The sequence below is a fragment of the Pinus tabuliformis genome, chromosome 3_2 (assembly GCF_031772625.1).
Source record: "Pinus tabuliformis cultivar Carrire ecotype Pingquan chromosome 3_2, CPIR1, whole genome shotgun sequence".
Classification (NCBI taxonomy): Eukaryota; Viridiplantae; Streptophyta; class Pinopsida; order Pinales; family Pinaceae; genus Pinus; species Pinus tabuliformis.
The window spans coordinates 1,006,476,395-1,006,486,131 of NC_142302.1; the positions used below are offsets into that span (position 1 = coordinate 1,006,476,395).

Sequence of the window (9,737 nt, forward strand, 5' to 3'; positions counted from 1 at the left end):
TTCATTTCATGTCGTAGATGTGGGATTCATTAAGGCCCTCCTATGACGTGTCACTTCTTGTCGACATCAGCTCATTATCCAAGAAGTTGAATTAGGAACAACCCTTTTAGTACTTTGAAGCTTGCATGCCTCAATGGCAAGTTTCTCACTTCCGGTGACAGGTTTACATCAATGGCCTTCGACCAAAAGATTTTGCGTGGTGTTCGACATCAGATCCTACATTCACACCATGTGAATTGTACTGTAGTACCTTGAGGGTCATTATCATTATCGGTGATTCCTCTCGTGCCTGTTAACAAATTACATCATTGGTTGGTAATCAGGCAATGTCTTTCCATGTTCGACTTCAGAACATCTTTTCGCATGGATCGACTTGTACATTGAGTGAAGATTGAACGAGTTTTGAAGACCCCGGATCTAGTTTCATCCATCAGGGTTGCAATATATTTAGGAAAATAAAGACATCAAATGTACACAGTAGCTACATAGATAATCATCCAAGCTAAAGGATGATGGCTCAATGAGAATCACCAGTCTGCAACAGCGGACGATTATCTGTCCTATATACATGAAGATGAATTTGTAAAGCTGAGCATGGGAATTCCTACCTTAGCTAGATCATGAAAATAATATGAAGATAATGTATTGTATTGTATTTTATACAGGTCACCTTCCAGTTTGAAAAACCTCGGATCCTCATGATAAATCATTTCACTCGAAATCAAAAGATTTATGACCTCATGCTTTAGGGGGCAAATGTTATAGACATATTTGGGCACTGCAACCCCAATCACATATGTCGATAAACCAAGGGCTCTTAAACCCCTAAAAGTGTTGTTTCAAACCCTAAAGGATCATGTTCAACTGATTACATCATTTCTCAGAAGTTCTCCCTAAAAAACCACTCAGAACTGGGCAAAACTGGACCATATAGACCGCTCCTTAGTCAAGGTGTGATGCATCTCACCTACTACACACAAGAGGTGCAATGCATACTGAAAAGGCCTTCTGTAGGGTGCGATGAGTGAGAATAGACAAATGGCAGAGACAGTTTGCTAAGTGGAAACCTAGAGAATCTTCTAGAAACTTCTCATATGACACTTGCCTCTCTGAATTTGCCCAAAGATGAGTAAGAGATCATGAAATCTGCAAGTGGAACCAAGAACTATCAGTGAAACAACACTAATCAAAAACCCATAAGCTGACTTACCCCTCTACAAGCAACATCTAATTTGTAAGGAAGTGTTGTTGGTTTCTCTTTGAGAAAAACATTGTATTTGTTAGGTGATCTTGCTTTTCATGAGGTGAAGAGGGCTTTCATGTTGGGAGGATGATGCTAGATCAGAGAGCTGGGTTGTAGTCCTCCCTTCTACTTCTACTATCAATAACATTATTTGAGTTTTCCTCCATATACTTGTGTATTTGTGAATGCAATTATATGGTTAATGTACTTCTGATTCCGCATTGTTTATGGTATTGTAGATCTCTATGCTTTGATGGTGTTTTGTTGCTTTGCCTCTACAGGTGTTCTTTAAAGCGGGACAAGTGAGAAAGGAGTGGAAAGCTCTATCAAAGGAGAGAGGAAACAAGCAAGGAGCCAAGCGAAAGATTAAGGTTGGCGCTCTCTGCTTCTCTCTTATCTATCATACATAAAGGAAAACCCAAGTTACTTTGAATTGTTTGTTTCTAAGATAGCTACCCGTCTTAGTGGGACTAGCAGATCGAACAGACACTAGTTTTCTTGGAAACAACACTTTTAGGGGTTTAAGAGACATGGTTTATCGACATATGTGATTGGGGTTGCAGTGCCCAAATATGTCTATAACACCAAGGGAAATTAAAAGGAAATAATGAAATCTTAGCTTCATAAAGATAACACATTCATGTAATGATCAAGCACTTCTACTAGTGGCATAAACACGAAGGCAATCATAACAATGTAACAAGAGTCTCCCTTTTATGATATATAGACAAACTTTCCCCAAACTCTGTTGTAGTTCTTGGACCATCTACTTTTGATTAAAGCATTGACTGCATCAAATAGTGCAAAGTGCAAAAGATCCAAATGATAAACTTGATGTTAAAAGACAAGTTACAAGTAGTAAACTTTATTCACAATACTACTAATAGTCACATGGTATTAAGCTATGTGTTCCTTAAAATATGATTAAGATAGCATCTTCTATGTTCTCAACATTTCAGGTTTACTGGCAGACACACCACATCTATTTACTAAGGTTTGACTACATAATATATTTCGGCAATTCCATCCTTGAAAGATATTGTTGTTCATCATTTAATAAATAAAATGAAATGCCATAACACAATATCAAGACAAAAATTGTAATTTCAATTTCTTGCTAATATTATTTTAAACTTTTTGACCACAAGCCTGAATAAACTCCACCATTTTTACACTTGTCTCAACCTATAGGAAGGTCTTCTCACAACATCACAACGCAATGGTAGCACCAACTCTCCAACACAGGTAGTTCAGAAAATGGTTATCTTTTTTGAATGCATATGGCATTTTTTAATGCAGAACATTCTAACAACATCTCAATTTTACTGATCGAATGATGAAAAGGACAAGCTTGATCATCCATTATAGATGAGACAAGAAGGAAAAAAACTATAATAAATGAAACAACCGTAATGATGACACTTTCTACCTTTGGTCCATCATTGGCCGCGAATAGTTGTGTTAAAAACAAAAATGTACGCAATTATTTTTATACATTAACAACTACATCTATAAATTGTATGACTAGTAATTGCACCACATGTTACAAAGTAAATTTTGTAAGACAGTAGCATAGGAAAGAGTAGCATAGAAGAAACATTTTAATGAGGATGATAAATCTTCTGAAGGGAGACGGGATGACCATGATGAGGAAGATGATTATGGAGTGGAATGCCAGACTTACACCTCTATTGAGGCTACTTAGAAGAGGATCAAGGAGCGACTGACTCTTGCTAATTATACCTGAAAAAGGTGTAAACCAATGTACTGATATGAAGTTTGTAGGGAAGACCATTTCAAAGAACACAATGGTTGAGCTTGAGAGAAAGTATTCCACTGAGAATGGTAAGAAATAGGGAAGACAGTTTCAAAGAACACAATGGTTGAGCCTGAGAGAAATCCTGCTATTGGGAATGGTAAGAAAATCACATGACTTATGCTAGAGAGTGATGATAAGGAGGAGGAGAGTGATGTTGATGAGAAAAACTTGAAGACAGTTAAAGGGCTAAGAATTCATGCTAAGCTTCTTGCTGATTTTAATGATTTTCTTCAAAGGAGAAAGTCTCCTAATCAGTTGGCGGAGTACATACAATCTCTGAGTGGTTCTCCTTAAGAAGTGATGACTGCATTGTTTGAGGGCCTTAAAAAGGTGTTAGCAAAGGATTTTCCAAGGAGGTTTCAAAGATAAATATTTACTTGTCCAAATCTCTTCATAATGACGATTCTCAGTTGTTGTTGTTGAATGCAATTGATTTTTTTTGCAAGCATGCCAGTGCAAATGCAATCAAGGAAGTTTCTTTAGTTCTGAAAGTTTTATATGATCATGACATATTAGAAAATGTTATTTTCCAATGGTATGATAACCATACTTTGGGTGCCCAAGGAAATAACTCTTCAATGTGGAAAAATGTTAAGCCATTTGTTGAGTGGCTCATTAGTTAGTGAGCTAAATATGTTTGACCATTTTAAGTTGATATAGGAGGGTTCATCCCTTGGAAGTTCCTCTTCCATGTATCTTCCTAGATTTTATGGATTGTCTACATACTGATCACTCTTATCATCAATATCTTTGAAACCTTCATGGCATGGTTCCATGGAGGTAGAATTCGCCTCTCATTCCTTCAGGATGGCTCCTTTTGTGCGACATCTTCTTCCTTCTATGCTAATCTTTCCTATGCTACTATGTTACAACATTTCCTTTACAACATGTGGTGCAACTAGTAGTTTACTCATTATAATTATTAACAAGGGCTACATAGTAGCTTCTGTGTTGAGTTAAAAAATACACATGTGATATTGAATATTATTTGTAGAACTATGAAATTTAAATAGAAAGTAATTATTAGATATTAAACCAGTCATCACTAATAAATTCATATTATTGTGTGGGGTGGTGGAGATGTGTAGGCATGTAATGTAAGAAAAATTGTATGTCAACATTTTTTAAATATTTTATTTTGATTTAATTTATAAAAAATTTAAAATTAAATCTAAAAGAAAAATGTATGGGCAGATGTAGTGGTGTAAAATAATGATTCAGTAACCATATTTAAACTTAATACTTATAATAATTTACAATATAACAATATTCTTAACTATGTATATTCACCCCATTTTACCATGGATATTTATTAACATGTAAATAAGATTTGTAACAATACAATGGGCCAATACCATGACTTATCAATACCACAAGCACAAATACCATAACTCATTTCAAAATCAAAATATTTTATAAATATTTTATTTTAATAACAATTTTTAACTTAAATCTTAAAAAAAGAATATGGGCATATGTTGTAATTTTCCCTAAACATTTTGATTTTGTCAAATAATAACAATAATAATCATCATAATTACTAATAAAAAATTATGAATCAAATTACATAAAACTAAAACTAAAATAAAATAAAATTATAACATAAAGCCTTTATAAATGTAAGTGCATCAATTAATGTGAATGAACCAGTGAATGGACATCAAGTATGATTTCCATCATGAGGATAAGATAAATTCATGTTATGGATTTATGTTATAAAGTTATGTTATCTAGATTCTTCTTGTAAGAAACCACATCTTTATGCAATTGTTGGACTTCTAAATTTAGCAAAGGGACCATGTACATACATATGATTCTTATAATGATTTTGATATAAAATATATGAATCATTGATGCATGAGAACGATTTGTAGAAAATGATAAGGGTTGAACAAATAAAGCAACTACCAAGAAAGAGTTAAAAAAAAATTATAATCTAAAAAACTCTAACATAGAAACTACTATTTTAGAATTCCATGCATACAATGATAGCATATGTTTATGTCCTTGAGCATTGAATGCTAACATATGTTTCACTACCGTGATCACAAAATCTCTCGCTGTCAATTGTGACACTGACTCGTAGATTTACATGGAGAATATATATAGAGGTGGGTTGTAGGAGTTTATTATATTTACAACAAAGATATGTAAGGGAGAAAATTTCATGAATGAATCTCCTCGATAGATTTTATCCTTAACATTCCTTGATAGATCCGATTTTAACATGGATCTAGGATGGTTATATAATACTATATAATATATATATATATATATATATATATATATATATATATATATATATATTTGTATATGTGTCTCTTTCTTATTCCTTCTCTCTATATTACCCCTCAAACATACACACACTTTCTTTGTATCTCTCTCTCTCTCTCTCCATCACTTTCTCTCCATCTCTCTCTAGTCACTCTCTATCTCTCTCCACCTTTCTTCCTCTATGTTTTCTTCTTCTCTCCCTCTCTCCCCCCCTCAAACTCCATCTCTCTCTATCCTTCTCTCTTGAGACCTCTCTCTCTCTTCCTTCCTCTCTTTTTGATTCTCTCCATCCTCCCTATGTCTCTCCCCCCATCACTCTCTCTCTATCTCTCTTCCCTTGAGCTATGTCACTATCTTCATCCCTCTTTCCTTCTCTCTCTCCCCTCCATCTTTGTGTCTCCCTCTCTCTATCTTCCCCTTCTTTTCCTATCTCTCTCCTCTCCTTTTCTCTCTCTTCCCACCTCTCATCTCCCCTCACTCTATCCCCATCTCTTCCTTGTCACACACACTCTCTCTCCTCATCTCTCTCTATGCTATTTTATTTCCTCCCTCTCTCCCCTCTCCAACTCCATCTCTCTCTCTTTCCCTCTCTCCATCTCTCTCTCCCCTTCCTCTCTCTTCCTTCCTCTCTCTCTCTCTCTCTCTCTCTTCACCCTTGAGATTTATCACTATCTCCCTCCCTCTCTCCCCACTTCTCTCTATTAAATTTGATTCTCATATATTGTGTTTAAGAAAATATCTTGTGGAAAATAGCAAGAAGAAATGCTAAAAATAGTGCTGCTATAAATATCCCAAACTAAAAGAGTGAAGTAAAATTCGAATTTGAACTTAACAGCTGTTTGTAAATTAATTAATTAATTCATCTTGAGTTAATTAGTTAAGGAAATATGAACATGAAGTCTATGCAAGGATATTCAACAGTTTCTCCTTTGATTAAGGGATTTATCCATTAGTTAAATGATAAGGATGAGTTGTAATTAGTTGGCTCAATTAACTAAGTCAAGTCCAGTTAGTTTGATTTAAACAGTTTGTTTAAATTAATGTGAGTTCAATTAGTTAATGCTTGCATGCATGTAACTACTGCACTTCAGATAACTGAATATTCTCTCATGAATAACTCATGCATGTCAGTTCAGTCAGAGACCTAGTTGAGATCAAATGGAGGGACAATGTACTATCAGTTGTAGGAATATTCCATTGTGAATATCTCTTGCATGCAAAAGGAATGATTTCCTTGGAGATTGCGCAATTACTTCTTCAGTTTAGTGAATGTAATGAGGCCAATTCACACATGTGGCATCGCTAGACCCCAAGAGAAACTGCGCAAGGAAATAGGAGGCTTGGAGGGCTTGAGGAGGACATATTGGATGTCTATTTAGTCTATGAGCTGTATTGTTTTATTGAAGAGAGAGCATGATACCTTGAGAGCTAATTCTTTTTGTAAATTGAACAAGATTTCCACTTGTATGATAATACAGAGTTGGGGTTTTAGGCTGTTGCTTTCCATAGTGTTATATCTTTTGTGTTATGGTTGATTGCTTCTCATTCTAAGTTATATATGTTCTTGGTTGATGCTACTCATATGTGTTTAAGATTCCACAAAGCTTATGGTAGAAGTCGATCTAGTATTATTCTTTAGGATATTGCATATATCAGTTGATCTACAGGTGAAATTTCTACATGGTATCGGAGCAAAGGTGAATCAAACAAAGAACTATATACAAAGAAGGGAGAAGTACAAAGTTTAGTGTTCCTAATATAGATATTGAGTTCTTATCACATCTCATATTTGATCAATGGCGGTCAACGGTTTGAGGCTTGAGTATGCTCTTGATGGCAGCTCAAATTATATAGCCTGGAAGGATCGCATGGAAGTGGTATTAGAGGACAACAGGCTGAAGGACTTCATTGATCAAGAAGTCCCCAAGCCCCCGGTAACTAATGCCCAAGAATTGGTGGAATGGAAGAAATGTGTGGCTAGAGCAAGGAGAATCCTCCTGGAGGTAGTTCGAGACCACATTGTCTCGAGCCTCCATGGGAAGGAAACACTGTTTTCGATGTGGAAAACATCGAAAGATTTATATCAGAATAGCAACGATCATAGGAAGCTGGTGCTGAAAGACAAGCTTTGGAAAATCAAGTGTGAAAAGGGCGACACGATCCATACATTCCTGAAAAATCTCACCACCTGCAGGGATGAGCTTAGAAGCATAGGGATCACTATCGCTGATGACGACATGGTGAGTATAGCACTCCTCTGTCTTCCTAAGAGCTAGAATAGTTACCAAGAATCGGTAAACAGAAGAGAGAAACTGCCTGATTGGGAATGACTTTGGTTAGACCTAAGGTAGGAGGAGATAAGGCAAAGCACAAGGGATGGATCTTCATCGAAACAAGATGATGAAGAAAATCTAGCTTTAGCGAGTAAAGATAAGAAAGGGAAAGGGAAGGCATCCCAATCCAAATATTCTCATGGTGGGAAGAAGTTTGACAAATCAAAAGTGCAATGCTTTCATTGTCATGAAGTGGGCCATTATGCTACGAATTGTCAACAAAAGAAATCCAAGAAGGGTTCCTCCAAGGGATCTGATGGTGAGGCACTGGCCTCACAGTTTGAGCTGGATTTTTCTCTTATCGTATGCATGGTTTCATCCATGGTGGGATGTGTTTGGTACTTGGATAGTGGATCTTCTTTCCACATGTTAGGTGACAAGAATCTTTTCAGTACATTGGAGGAGAAGGATCTCCAGATGTAGATCGAAATGGGCGATGATGGATAGTACCATGTTTCAGGTGAAGGTACGGTTGTGTTTTAGAGGGAGCATGGAGCTCCCCTCACCCTAACTGATGTCGAGTATGTACCAGGTCTGAAAAAGAATCTTGTGTCTGTTGCTATGCTAGAAGATAAGGGCTATGATGTAGTCTTTAGTAAGGGAAAATTTTTGCTGAAGCATATCAGCACCGGACAAACCAAGCGAATTGGGATTTGAGTAAAGAATCTCTACAAGTTGGAGGTAGATGACTACATTGCATTGAGTTCCAAAGCTAAGTTGGTGCAAAGCCAAGATGTTGGCGAACTATAGCATAGAACACTGGGCCACTTGCACCATGGAGCCCTGAAGATCATGCAGCAAATTTCTATCGACTTACCCAAGGGAAAACTGGAGCAAATGGATACATGCAAAGGGTGCACCCGGGGTAAGTATGCAAAATCTTCCTTTCAGGATCAATATAATAGAGCTAGAGAAATCTTGGAGCGAGTTCACTCAAATGTATGTGGACCGTTCTCTACAGCCTTCACCGCTAAACAAAGGCACTATGTTATTCTTATTGATGATTTTTCTTGTAGATGTTGGATCTACTTTATGTAAAATAAGGATCAGACCTTCTTGAGGTTTTGTGAGTTTAAAGCCTTGGCAGAGAAAGAATCTAGAAAGAAAATAAAAGCCTTGTGCAGTGATAATGGTGGAGAGTATGTTTCCCAATAGTTTAAAGACTTCAGCATTGCAGAAGGAATTAAACAGGAACTAATGGCACCCCATAACCCACAACAGAATGGGGTGGCCGAAAGGAAGAACAGATCTATAGTGGGAGCAGCTCGAGCGATGTTGCATGACCAAAGCCTACCACTTCATTTGTGGGATGAGGCATGCAATACAATAGTGTACTTACAGAATAGAAGTCCTCACTATATCTTGGGGATGAAGACACCTATGGAGGCATTTTCCGAGAAGCGACCAGATGTGAGTCACTTCCGCATCTTTGGATCATCAGTTTACTGTCGTGTGACCAAAGATGCTCGGAAGATGCTAGACCCAACAGCTGAGTTGGGGATACTTGTGGGGTACATAGATACACCCCACAATTATCGTGTGTTTTTTCTTGCCAGTCAGAGGACTGTAGTGTGCAGGGATTTGAAAGGGAGCTCAAGTTGCATGTAGAGGAGGAACTTTTAGTTCCAAAGGAGGAGGAGCCTCCTGATGATGCAGAGCAGCCGCATGTAGTGGATATAGAAGTGGAGACCACCACTCCTGAAGAGTCTTCTAGAGACGAGTAGAAACACTCGCAGGAAGCTGACAAATTGATGCTAGATGTGTGAGAGAATGTGGGGCAGCCATCCTCTCGGCGCAGATAGAGGATATCTCCCGAGTGATACACTAGCTACATGGCCCTAGTTGGGGAGTGTGTGGCATTTGAACCATCTTCTTTTCAGGAGGCAGTGCAACAACCAGTCTAGGTTGATGCAATGGTAGAAGAGTACGATTCTATCATTCGGAACAGTGTGTGGGATGTTGTCCCTAGACTTGGGGACAAGTCAGTAGTTAGTTCCCGATGGCTTTACAAGGTAAAGCAGACAGCTTATGGTAGTGTTGAGAAAAACAAGGAAAGGTTTGTTGCCCA

The 9,737-nt window shown here is 37.3% G+C and overlaps 1 pseudogene; it reads left to right on the top strand.

Moving 5' to 3' along the window:
- Window positions 1–3,179: 3,179 nt before the first annotated feature.
- Window positions 3,180–3,685, top strand: LOC149184005 (putative eukaryotic translation initiation factor 5-2 pseudogene; annotated as a pseudogene).
- The last annotated feature ends 6,052 nt before the right edge of the window (window positions 3,686–9,737 follow it).